General features: G+C 43.9%; 1 long non-coding RNA gene across 1 annotated transcript; it reads left to right on the top strand.

The window, feature by feature from the left end:
• The first annotated feature begins 1,973 nt into the window (after positions 1 to 1,973).
• LOC104985193 lies at positions 1,974 to 10,192 on the top strand. Its single transcript, XR_824855.1, has 4 exons — positions 1,974 to 2,143; positions 4,043 to 4,235; positions 9,680 to 9,773; positions 9,997 to 10,192. It is a non-coding gene; the product is annotated as an uncharacterized LOC104985193 (long non-coding RNA).
• Positions 10,193 to 11,875: the final 1,683 nt, after the last annotated feature.

Genomic DNA, 11,875 nt, shown 5'->3' with positions numbered 1-11,875 from the left:
CAGTAGTATATTGGGCGCCTACTGACCTGGGGAGTTCATCTTTCAGTGTCTTATCTTTTTGCCATTTCATACTGTTCATGGGGTTCTCAAGGCAAGAATACTAAAGTGGTTTGCCATTCCCTTCTCCAGTGGACCACATTTTGTCAGAACTCTCCACCATGACCCGTTTGTCTTGGGTGGCCCTACATGGCATGTCTCATAGTTTCATTGAGTTAGACAAAGCTGTGGTCCATGTGATCAGATTGGTTAGTTTTCTGTGATTGTGGTTTTCAGTCTGTCTGCCTGCTGATGGAGATGGATAAGAGGCTTATGGAAGCTTCTTGATGGGAGAGACTGACTGAGGGGGAAAGTGGAGAAGCTTAAAAGGCTTAAAAAATGTTTCTTGCATATGAAAATGTAGCTTCTTTTGGTAGATCATTCATTCTTAGAATCTGAAACTAGTTTTTTTGGTGATGAAAAATCATTGTCATTTTTTTAGCATGTGAATGTTGTTTAATCCGTTCAGTTTTTTCTAGAAAAAAATTTCAATTTGATGATTATTCCAGACTTTTAATCCAGACTCTATGCCTTTAGTCTTTTGGGTGTTTTACTTAATAACATGAAACCTTTTTTTTTTTTGACATAGCAGTTACTATTTTCTTAACACTAAAGATATGTAAAGACATGCAGATACTCTAGGTCTCTCTGGAATGTGACCTGTGATCAGCATGAGGAGTACTTTGTCCTTCACCCTTGAGTTGGATTATGTGTTGTCATATATACCTTCATGCTTTATATTTTTCTTACAGTAGGAGTACTTTATTGCCCTGTTTAGCCAGGACACATAATGCATGTATCATGTATAAAATTGAGGCTTTATCACTCTGACCCATGGTGTCATAATTAATTTCTTTATTACCCATTGTTTTGTTTTTGGTGTTGAATTAAAGCTCTCTTTAGAGCTTTGAAGATTACTTATAAGAGTTAATTTACCAAGAGTGACTTCTTAATATAAAGTGCCTGTTTGCTTATTGAGCATTACTGAGGTTTGTTCTATCAAAAGAAAATAGAGAGATTAGTGGAGCTTTCAAATTATTTAGGGCTTCCCTTATAGCTCAGTTGGTAAAGAATCCATTTGCAATACAGGAGACCCCAGTTTGATTTCTGGGTTGGGAAGATCCCCTGGAGAAGGAATAGGCTACCTGTCTGGTATTCTTGGGCTTCCCTTGTGGCTCAGTTGGTAAAGAATCCTCCTGCAATGTGGGGGGATCTGGGTTTGATCCCTGGGTTGGGAAGATCCCCTAGAGAAGGAAAAAGCTATTCACTCTAGTATTCTGGCCTGGAGAATTCCATGGACTTTATAGTCCATGGGATTGCAAAGAATTGGACAGGACTGAGCGACTTTCACTTTCAATTTATTTATTTAGTAAAAGGCCAGGCATGCCAGGTACTTATGCTGCTGCTTTGTGGAGATTAATGAAACAGTTAAAACCAAGGGTCCTGATGAAAACTTATAAATGATTAAAAACCTTCCACACTGGATATTGTATTAAGTACATTATTTTAATAAAGTAGTGTGCATCATTCAGTTTGCATTTCAGGAAGATGCCTTGTCATGTCTGCTACTAAATTCTGTGGGTGTCTAGAGCTGAATCCATATGTAAATCTGGTAAAAGAAAGAGGCTTCCTAAAGGCAACTTAGATGCATGATACTGGATGCTTGGGGCTGGTGCACTGGGACGACCCAGAGGGATGATATGGGGAGGGAGGAGGGAGGAGGGTTCAGGATGGGGAACATGTGTATACCTGTGGTGGATTCATGTTGATATATGGCAAAACCAATACAATATTGTAAAGTTAAAAAATTAAACAAACAAACAAAAACTACTTCAAACCCCCTAAGTCATAGGATTGGATGAAAAGGCCTTCGGGACACAGTATCTTAAAATAGGAAGGAGAAAAATGTGAGTTAATGTCAGGATATCAGTGACTATTACATTATTTTTTCTACTTTTTAAAGTCATGTGTATTACTTTATTGAAATGGGTACATTTTTATAAACTTTAATTTGCAGGAATGAGAGACCCCAACCCTCCAAGGCCTTTCCTTTACTGTCAGACCTGGTGAACTGTTAGCTGTGGTTGGACCTGTGGGCGCAGGAAGGGTAAGTTGTGATGCCTTTTGTCAGCCTGATGCAATGCCACAGCCCCTGTTCAGACCTCAGAGTGGAGCCCAGAGCTGAGTGTGACTCAGTTTGAGCTAGAATTGGGTATATCTAGAAAGGTGTTTCTCTAAGTACATTAGTTTTGCAAAAAGGTTTCATGGCCAAATACATCGGGATAAATGCACATTGTGTTTTCCTTCTTGATGCTTCATGTGACATGGTTGGGAACTGCTCGTGGGGAGTTTGGACGTCTCAGTGAAGGAGATTATCTATGTGGCAGCTGTTCAGGATGGATGGAGACAGTGGGGACTTCTTTTTGTCACAGTGGCCCCTCCAGGAAGTCTGGAGGTGGTGAAGGCTCTTCCAGGAAGCTCTGAGCATTTCTTCATGTGACTTGACTTGGTCCCATCAGTGCACATTAGGGAATGTGCAGCCATGTACTGGAGCTAAAGATATAGACATGAGCCAGATCTTGACACCTCTGTCCTCCAGAGGCAACCAGGTTCTGGGGCAAGACAGATATGCAGGCAGACTATTTCAGCCCAGTGTGGTGAGTGCTCTGATGGTGTGGACATAGGCATGTCATTTCTCTGTGTTACAAGAGATATGAAGGACATGTACATGTGCACTTAGTGTCCTGTGTTTTGTACAACAAAATACAGAAACCTAAATGTGGGATGTGCACACGAGAGGGTAATGATTTCCTCCATGAAGGAGTTTTTTAAAAATTTATTTTTAATTGGAGGATAATCGCTTTACAATATTGTGTTGGTTTCTGCCATACGTCAGCATGAATCAGCCATAGGTATACATATGTTTCCTCTCTCTTGAACCTCTTTCCCACCTCTCATCCCATCCTACCCTCCTAGGTTGTCACAGAGCCCAGGACTTGAATCCCCTGGGCATGATGGACTTCTGGTCTTCAAATACATCAACCTCAGAGTTCTTTTAAATAATAATCTTCTGATATATTTTTCACACATAGTTATCAATTTTTTAAATATACTTATTTATGTGTTTGGTTGCATTGGGTCTTTGTTACAGTGCATAGCATCTCTAATTGTGGCATGTGGGCTCAGTTGCCCTGGGCATGTGGGATATTAGTTCCCCCACCAGGGGACCAGGGATCTAACCAGAGCCTCTGGCATTGGAAGATGGATTCTTCTTTTTTTCAGTGTTTATTATCTGGATATAATTATTGTTTTTTTTAGCACTTCCTTTTGTACTGGGGTGTAGCCAGTTAACAACGTTGTGATAGTTTCACGTGAACAGTGAAGGGTGTATGTCAGCCATACGTACACATGTATCCATTCTCCCCCAAATTCCCCTCCCATCCAGGCTGCCACATAACATTGAATAGAGTTCCATGAGCTGTGCAGTAGGTCCTTGCTGGTGATCCATTTTAAATACAGCAGTGTGTACCTACCTGTCCATCCTGAACTCCTAATTATCCCTTCCTCCCATCCTGGAAGGTGGATTCTTAACCACTGGATCACTAGGGAAGCCCCACATAGCTTTTTAAAAACAAGTATTTGTCAAGTAAAAGATACTCAGATGCAGGAACAACTGCATTAAACATCAGATACAGAAAATACACATCCTGCTTGTCTACTCTGCTAGAAAAGGATGTTAAACATTCTTAGTCTTTGCTGAGTAGAGCATTTCATCTGAGGGAACTCAGGCAGAGTAGATTGTTATTGTGTTAATATTCCTTATCAACCTTTAGTTTACGGTGACCAGTAATGCTCTTTTCCATTTTTTTCCCTGCAGTATCCAAAGCTGTACTTTATAGTCTTCTGATATCGTGTATCAAGCACCAGGGTGGTGTTGGCTCTGCTGTGGGTCGTGTTCCATTCTAAGCGCACCCTGTTCACCTGTGTGTGTTTCCGTCTGTTGCAGTCGTCACTGTTAAGAGCTGTGCTTAGGGGAGCTGCCCCCAAGCCAGGGGAAGGTCAGCGTGCTCGGGAGGATCGCATATGTTTCTCAGCAGCCCTGGGTGTTTCCAGGAACTGTGAAGAGTAACATTTTATTTGGGAAGAAATATGAAGAAGAACAATATGAAGAAGTAATAAAGGCTTGTGCTTTGGAAGAGGTGAGTAATGACTCTTGAGTTGCATGTAGTCGAATTTCAAATAATGATAACATTGATTTAAGCTCTAAGGTTTGTTAAAAGTTCTTTTTTTTTTGAATCTGAAAGGTCTTATTTGTTGCTTTATGCTGGACTTCTGGGTAAGTATGAAGTCATATATGTTGCTGTTTTAATTCTGGTGTGATAATGATGGTCATAGAATGCCTTTGTTTTATTTGGTGAAGTATCATTCACTTTTAGATTCTTTTTTTAATGGACAGTTAACAAAATTTTGAAGAATAGAGAGTGCCATGTAATGAACCCTCATGTTTGCACCCCCAGGTTCAGCTGGGGTCAGCTGGTGGCCAGTCTTGCTGGGTCTTTACCCCTGCCCTGTGCCACCCCTCCACCCAACACCCCGCCCCATCCCCCAGTATTCCAAAGCAGATCCTAGATCTCAGATAAGTTCATCTGTAAGCATTTCATTGTTGTTGTTGTTCAGTCACAAAGTCCTGTCCAGCTATTTTCGACTCCATGGACTGCAGCAGGCCAGGCCTCCCTGTCCTTCACCATCTACTGGAGCTTGCTCAAACTCATGTCCATCGAGTTGGTGATGCAATTGAACCATCTAATCCTCTGTTGTCCCCTTCTCCTCCTGCCCTCAATCTTTCCCAGTGTCAGGGTCTTTTTCAATGAGTTGGCACTTGTATCAGTTAGCCAAAGTATTGGAAATTCAGCTTTAGCATCAGTCCTTCCAATGAACATTTAGGGTTGATTTCCTTTAAGTATGCACTGGTTTGATCTCCTTGCAGTCCACGGGACTCTCAAGAGTCTTCTCCAGCACTACAATTCAAAAGTATCAGTTCTTTGGCACTCTGCCTTCTTTATGGTCCAACTCTCACATCCATACGTGACTAATGGAAAAACCATAGCTTTGACTATATGGACCTTTGTTGGCAAAGTGATGTCTCTGCTTTTTAATATACTGTTTAGGTTTGTAACAGCTTTTCTTCCAAGGAGCAAGCATCTTTTAATTTCATGGCTGCAGTCACTGTCTGCTGTGATTTCTGAGCCCAGGAAAATAAAATCTGTCACTATTTCTACCTTTTCCCCATCTATTTGCCAGGAAGTAACTGTGAAGATAGCTGAGTGCTGAAGAATTGATGCTTTTGAACTGTGGTGTTGAAGACTCTTGAGAGTCCCTTGGACTGCAAGGAGATCAAAACAGTCCATTCTAAAGGAGATCAGTCCTGGGTGTTCATTGGAAGGACTGATGCTAAAGCTGAAACTCCAATACTTTGGCCACCTCATGTGAAGAGTTGATTCATTGGAAAAGACTCTAATGCTGGGAGGGATTGGGGGCAGGAGGAGAAGGGGACGACAGAGGATGAGGTGGCTGGATGGCATCACCGACCTGATGGACATGAGTTTGGGTGAACCCCGGGAGTTGGTGATGGACAGGGGGGCCTGGCGTGTTATTTATGGGGTCACAGAGAGTCAGACATGACTGAGTGACTGAATTGAACTGAATGGGGCCAGATGCCACATAAATCATCAATAAACATATTCTGTTACCATAAGCAATATAGTATGTAACATTTTATATTATCATTAACCACTTTTAAAAACTTAATTTTTTTAAACAAGTTTTTAAAAAAATCTTTTAAGGATTTTAAAAAGTTTTAGGCATTACCTAGTTACAGGTATCATGTTGATAAATTCTGGTTTGATATTTTCCCATATATATTGCTTGACCTTACAAAGCCCTCTTGGACGCCTGTAAGTTTATACTTTCATATTTACACATTCCTGGCGACTTGGACATTTTCTTTTCAGGTTGCCTTGACAATCATAGATAATAAGATCCTTCTGTGTCTAGGTATAGAGGCCTTCGAGACTTGAGTTATTTTAGTGTTGCCTTCATTTCAGATATAATCTTTGGTCACCCCCTGGGCGATGTGATGTGAAAGAGCAATAGGCTATGAAATGGTTCAAAAGGACATGATCTGGTTCAGATTCCAGCTCTTCTGTTTAACAGCTGACCATCCTCAGACCAGTGATACGACCTCACTTAGTCTCAGTTTCCTCATCTGTGAAATGGGGCCAGTGCTTCCTGTGAGCTTGTTGTGAGGATTAGAGATAATCAGCATCAGGGTCCAGCACAGAGCTTGGTGCACAGATCTTACCCCCCATGACCTGAGAGAAGCCATGTACATGTGTACAAATGATGGAGCAGAATAAGATGGTCTTTCATGAGAGATGAGAGATGTAAACAGAGCCTTAGGAACCCAGCAGGTAGAGATGAGTCCAAGATGGTTTCATGCGAGAGTATACTTGGGATGATACTGGGAAAATGGGCAGGATATTGACAGGCTGTGAGAGGAGGGGTGATTCCACATGGGAGAAAAGCTGTGAAGGAAGCAGGGCTCCTGCTGCTTGACTCTAGAGTCCAGCCCTCCTCTACCAGGGCCTCACGTCCGGACTCACATTTACCATTTCAGCAGTCTGCTCCATGGTGCTTCTACTGTAAGTCTCAACCATCGCTGAAGGGCCCTTGATGTGCTTCTGGATGGATGGCATCAGATCTGCTTTGCCATTTTCTAGTTTGCCTCTAGTGTGTGTGTCTGCTGTCCAGTGAGAATTGGGGAAACTTAAAGGAAAATAATGTGAATAAGAACACCTGTCAGTGGGGGGAATTGTAGTCTATACGCAAGTCAGGCTTTTCCCTTTAACCTAATTGGAAAATGGTGGCTAGGAATTTAGCCTGACTTGGATTTTGTTGCAAATCCTGTGAAATGGTTTTCCCATTTGGGGCTGGTCCGTGAATAATGTTCAGAGTCAACAACACAGTTACAGTCTTGCTACCAAACTCAGAGAGAGCCTGTTTCTTGTGCCCTAACTTGTGCTAAGTGAATGTGTGGATTTAGGTGCTTTTTCTAGAACATGGTTAAGGTTGCTGTGCTATGACGTGTTACTATTTTGTTAAGCAAAATGAAACAATGTAGAATCAAAGCATAAAAGCTACTGCTGCTAAGTCACTTCAGTCGTGTCTGACTCTGTGCAACCCCATAGACGGCAGCCCACCAGGCTCCACCGTCCCTGGGATTCTCCAGGCAAGAACACTAGAGTGGGTTGCCATTTCCTTCTCCAATGCAGGAAAGTGAAAAGTGAAAGTAAAGTCGCTCAGTCATGTCCGACTCTTCACGACCCCATGGACTGCAGCCTATCAGGCTCCTCAAGTTAAGTGGAGCAGTTTTCAAGGACTTCAACAGTGAAACAGAGGCCAATATATGTGTGTGTGTGTATGTGTGCATGTAGGGCTGGGAACCTGTTTAAAGTGGCTCATTGTTGTTCATGAAAGCCAAATCAAGAGATGGTAATAACTTCTGAACTCAACAATGAAAGATGATGAAAGAATGATGAATTTTCATGACAGATCAGTTGCTGCCTTTCATTGGATATAACCTACTTAAGCTTTGAGTGAGCAGGGACCCTGTGTGTCTGTGTGCCTGTCAGGGAGGGAGGGTTACGATGGACACTCTTTCTTCTCTTTATGGTCATGTGCTTTGCATGTTATGACCCACACTGTGAATGTGGTCCCACTGTTGGTTTGATGGGAAAATAGGCATCAGCCACCAGTTGCAAATTACAATCAATTCCAGTCCTTTTTCCATTTATAGAGGGTGTTCTCACTTTTGAGTTTAGTGACTCTTGTTTTTGTAGCACATTCTGTAGAAGAGGAATGTGAGACTTAGAGAGATCAAAGGACTTGTTTCTCATGCAGACTCCAGTGTGCTACCCGTTTTCTCCCCAAATTTGCTAAAGTAGAAACAGAGAGTGAGGGCGTCATCTGCAGAAAGGTACTGCTGTGTATCTTAGGTTGATGCCTGAGGGGTTTAGTAGATAATTCAAAGATTTCTAACATAATAATTGTGTAACAAAACCTGATAGTTATCTTGTTATTGGGGGATATTGTTGTCATTGTTTTTTTAATTTCCCTAGATACTCTGGGGAAAATAGACTGATTTGTCCATTTACTTCTTAAATCATATTCAAATATAGCTTATGGTAGATTCCCAGATCCTCAAGTCAAAGCTTCATATCCTTCTTAACTTTGAGTTTTTCCTGCTTTCACAGACAAGCATCTACTTAGTCCAGCTGATCTGCTTGGTGTCCCTCAAGCACCTTGTTTCTTTCCTTTTGGTTTTCCTGCCCAGCCTGCTCTTTCTGCTCCCATTTCTCTACAGACCTTGTCTGTCACTCTATGAATTGCCTTAATTATCACTGTGAAGACATTGGTGAGGTGTTATCCCTTCTCTGAAAGTGAGAAGCAGAGACCAAGATCAGGAAAACTGGTAACTTGAGATAAAACAAGTCCTGTGCCTTCACGTCCTGGGCTTCCAGCTCTCACACCTGTGTCTCTAGCACAGACCTTTGCACCTGCATGTCCAGCTGCACCGTGATGTCACCGAGAGCTCATCTCAGCTTGTCCACAAGTGATGTCTCCTAAACCTGCCTCCACCATCTTCCCCCGCTCAGTAAATGGAGACCCTGTCCTTCCCCTTCTTCACTCCAGACACCACAGTCTCCTCTTCTCTTTACAGCCCACACCCATCCTGTCCGCAGGTCTTACAACTCTGCCTTCCAAATGTGTCTGGAGTGTAACCCCGTCTCTCCATTCCCACTGTTTTCTAGCTTATTCCAGTAATGTCCTCACTTGTATCTACCTTTACCCTTCCCCACTTACTGCCTGGTTTCTGCAAAGCACAGGAGTTTCCTTGTAAACCTCAGACCATGTCAGTCCTCCCCACCCCCTCCTCCTCTTACTGGAGTGCCCCCAGGCTCCTCCTGCTCTGTCTCCACCCTCACCCCCTCATTCTCACTCTGCTCTCCTGCCTCCTTGTCCTGAACCCCTTGGGCATCTCCCCATAGCCCCTGCACTCGCCCCTCCCTCTGTGAGGACCAGCCTCTCCAGGTCTGCCTGAGCCCCTCCCCACCCCCAGATCTGCTCACACCCTCTCTGAGGAGAGCCCTCACACCCCAGTGTGGACTCACTTCCCTCCTTCACTCTCCATCCCCCTGAGCCGGCTTCCTTTTCCTTCTTGTCCTCAGTCCTTGTGCTCAGGTTAATTTTCCACATCACCTATCTCCCAGCATGGAAAGAAATTCTAAGAGCTCCGTTTCCTCATGGCAGAATTCATTGTGCCCAGAATGGTGCCTGGTGTATAGTCAATCCTCAATAAATACGTGTTAAAGTGGTAAAATGCATAAATGCTTTGAAAAAATACAGAATGAAAAAAGTGAAAAGCCCTGAGAGTTTAATTTTCCTGGTTCCAATTTAGTCACTATGAAATAAGCACATTGCTGTTGATTAAACACTTGTATGAAGAACTGATGCTAAAAGGTTAGGATGGCAGGAGGACACATTTTAAACATTTTTCTTTTTTCCGTTTTCTATCTCCACACAGGATTTTCAGAATTTGAAGGAAAGAGATCTAACTGTGGCAGGAGATGGAGGAACCCCACTGAGTGAAGGACAGAAAGCCCTGTCAGCCTCGCCAGGTAAATGGGGTTTCAGTTGCCATCCTGCCCCTCCTCCTCCGCAGCTCCTAGTGGACATGAGCACGCAGACCCTGCTCACTGGGTGGGCCTGTGTGAAGCAAGGTCTTGGCCCTTTCCCTGGGCTTGTAGAAGGAACCTGGTGTTGTCGGACACCATCATGATTCAGAGATGAGACCCAGGGAGTGTGAAGTGTCCTTTCCTGACGTCTCTCCACATTTTCTAGAGCCATGTATCAGGATGCAGACATCTACCTCCTGGACAATCCGCTCAGCTCAGTGGACGCAGAAGTCAGCAGGCACTTGTTCTAACAGTGAGTTTGCACCTGTTTTATATCATTTCTTCTTTCCAGGAACCCTGTAGGGATCAGGAAAGGGAGCTCAGGAAAGCCTTTGTACGAGACCCAACTCCTTCTGCTCTGGTGTTCCTCCCTCCCCTCTCTTCCCTCCACAGAAGATCCATCATAGAGAAATCTTACATCATGATGAGGTCAGGATAGGAAAATACAGCAGGTGCTTCCAGTGTGTGGAGGAGAGTGGGGTCCATGCTTTAGGGAGAGAGGGATAGATGGCAGATTCCCGCATGACTTGCTGTTGATGGATCCAGACCCCAGGGATAAGAAGGGCAATGTAAAAATTTTAAATCAGAGAGTAGGACTTGGTAACCTGGTAACTGGATGCCAGTCCTTTTTCCTCCATTGTGTGTTGAAGGCACATTGCTGCTGCTGCTGCTAAGTCACTTCACTCGTGTCCGACTCTGTGTGACCCCATAGACGACAGCCCACCAGGCTCTCCCGTCCCTGGGATTCTCCAGGCAAGAACACTGGAGTAGGTTGCCATTTCCTTCTCCAGTGCATGAAAGTGAAAAGTGAAAGTGAAGTCGCTCAGTTGTGTATGACTCTTAGCCACCCCATGGACTGCAGCCCACCAGGCTCCTCCATCCATGGGATTTTCCAGGCAAGAGTACTGGAGTGGGGTGCCATTACCTTCTCCTGAAGGCACATTAGAAGTGAAGTTTTCAGTACCAACATAGGACTTCCATGGAAAGAGTATTGGTTTATGCTTATTAATTAATCTGTTGCTTTGGAAATACTTAATAAAGACTAAAATATACAAATGATTTATTTCACATCTGAGTATAACTCAGTTGTTTTACATTGCTTCATGGATTCTTACTAGAATTAATAGTTAGACCCTTGTGTAGGGTTACCTTGAATTTGAAACTCGGTATCTTGGTTGAAGTCCTGACTCTCACTTTGTTTCTGGAATTTGTTGTCAGTGGCTCTTTCTTGGCCACAGAACTCCTGGAGGAGAAGAGCTCTGATGTTTTTCTGTCCTAACACACGCTGACTGAGGCCTGGCCTCTTTGTAAACCTCATGAATTCACTTTTTCTGAAACAGCCTCCACATCTACCTCTTGCTGTTGTTCACCTTGTAAAGCCAACAAGCTTTCCAGCTGCACTTATTAATGTCCTGCTGTATACACTGAGATCGATGCCCTTACAGATGTTCCTACACAAAGCCTCTTAGTTTATAAGGAGGACGGTGAGCCAGGAGAGGGGAAGGACCACACTGGGCAGAATAAGGGAGACTAGGATGCCCAGCTCTCATCCCTGCCTTTGAGGAACCTGTCTCTACATGGAGCTGGTTAAGACAGATGCCTGGGAAAGCTCAGCAGAGTCACGGTTTAGAGAGTTTCCATACAGGGTAGGAAGTACTAAGTGGAAGCGGAAGTGGCAGCTGGAGGGTTTCACTGAAGTTGGAAGGTTCCCTGTGCCCGGGGCTGGGCGGGCAGTGCCCTGGGGCCTGCAGGCTGGGAAGATATGTGGAGGCTGAGAAGAGGACCCAGTCCTTTACTGAAGGAAGAGGAGAAGCTCAGGTGAGGAAGCAGGGCTGTGAGGAGGACAACAGGCACGTCCTCGCCTGGAGGAGGCGGGGTGTTCAGCAGAGAGAAGCTGTTTGGGAATTCTTGTTGTCAGGTCCTGTATTAGTTTCTAGGACTGTGTCCATCCAGGCTGCTCTCACAGGAACCAGAGCTGGGTGGCTTAAAAATAATGGAAGTTTATCTATCTCGGTTCTGGAGGCTGAGAAAGTCCAAGTCAGGGT

Source organism: Bison bison, unplaced genomic scaffold (genome assembly GCF_000754665.1).
Source record: "Bison bison bison isolate TAMUID 2011002044 unplaced genomic scaffold, Bison_UMD1.0 scf7180017845497, whole genome shotgun sequence".
NCBI lineage: Eukaryota > Metazoa > Chordata > Mammalia > Artiodactyla > Bovidae > Bison > Bison bison.
The sequence above is the reverse complement of the archived record's forward strand: the minus strand, read 5'-3'. Positions and strand labels throughout refer to the sequence as shown.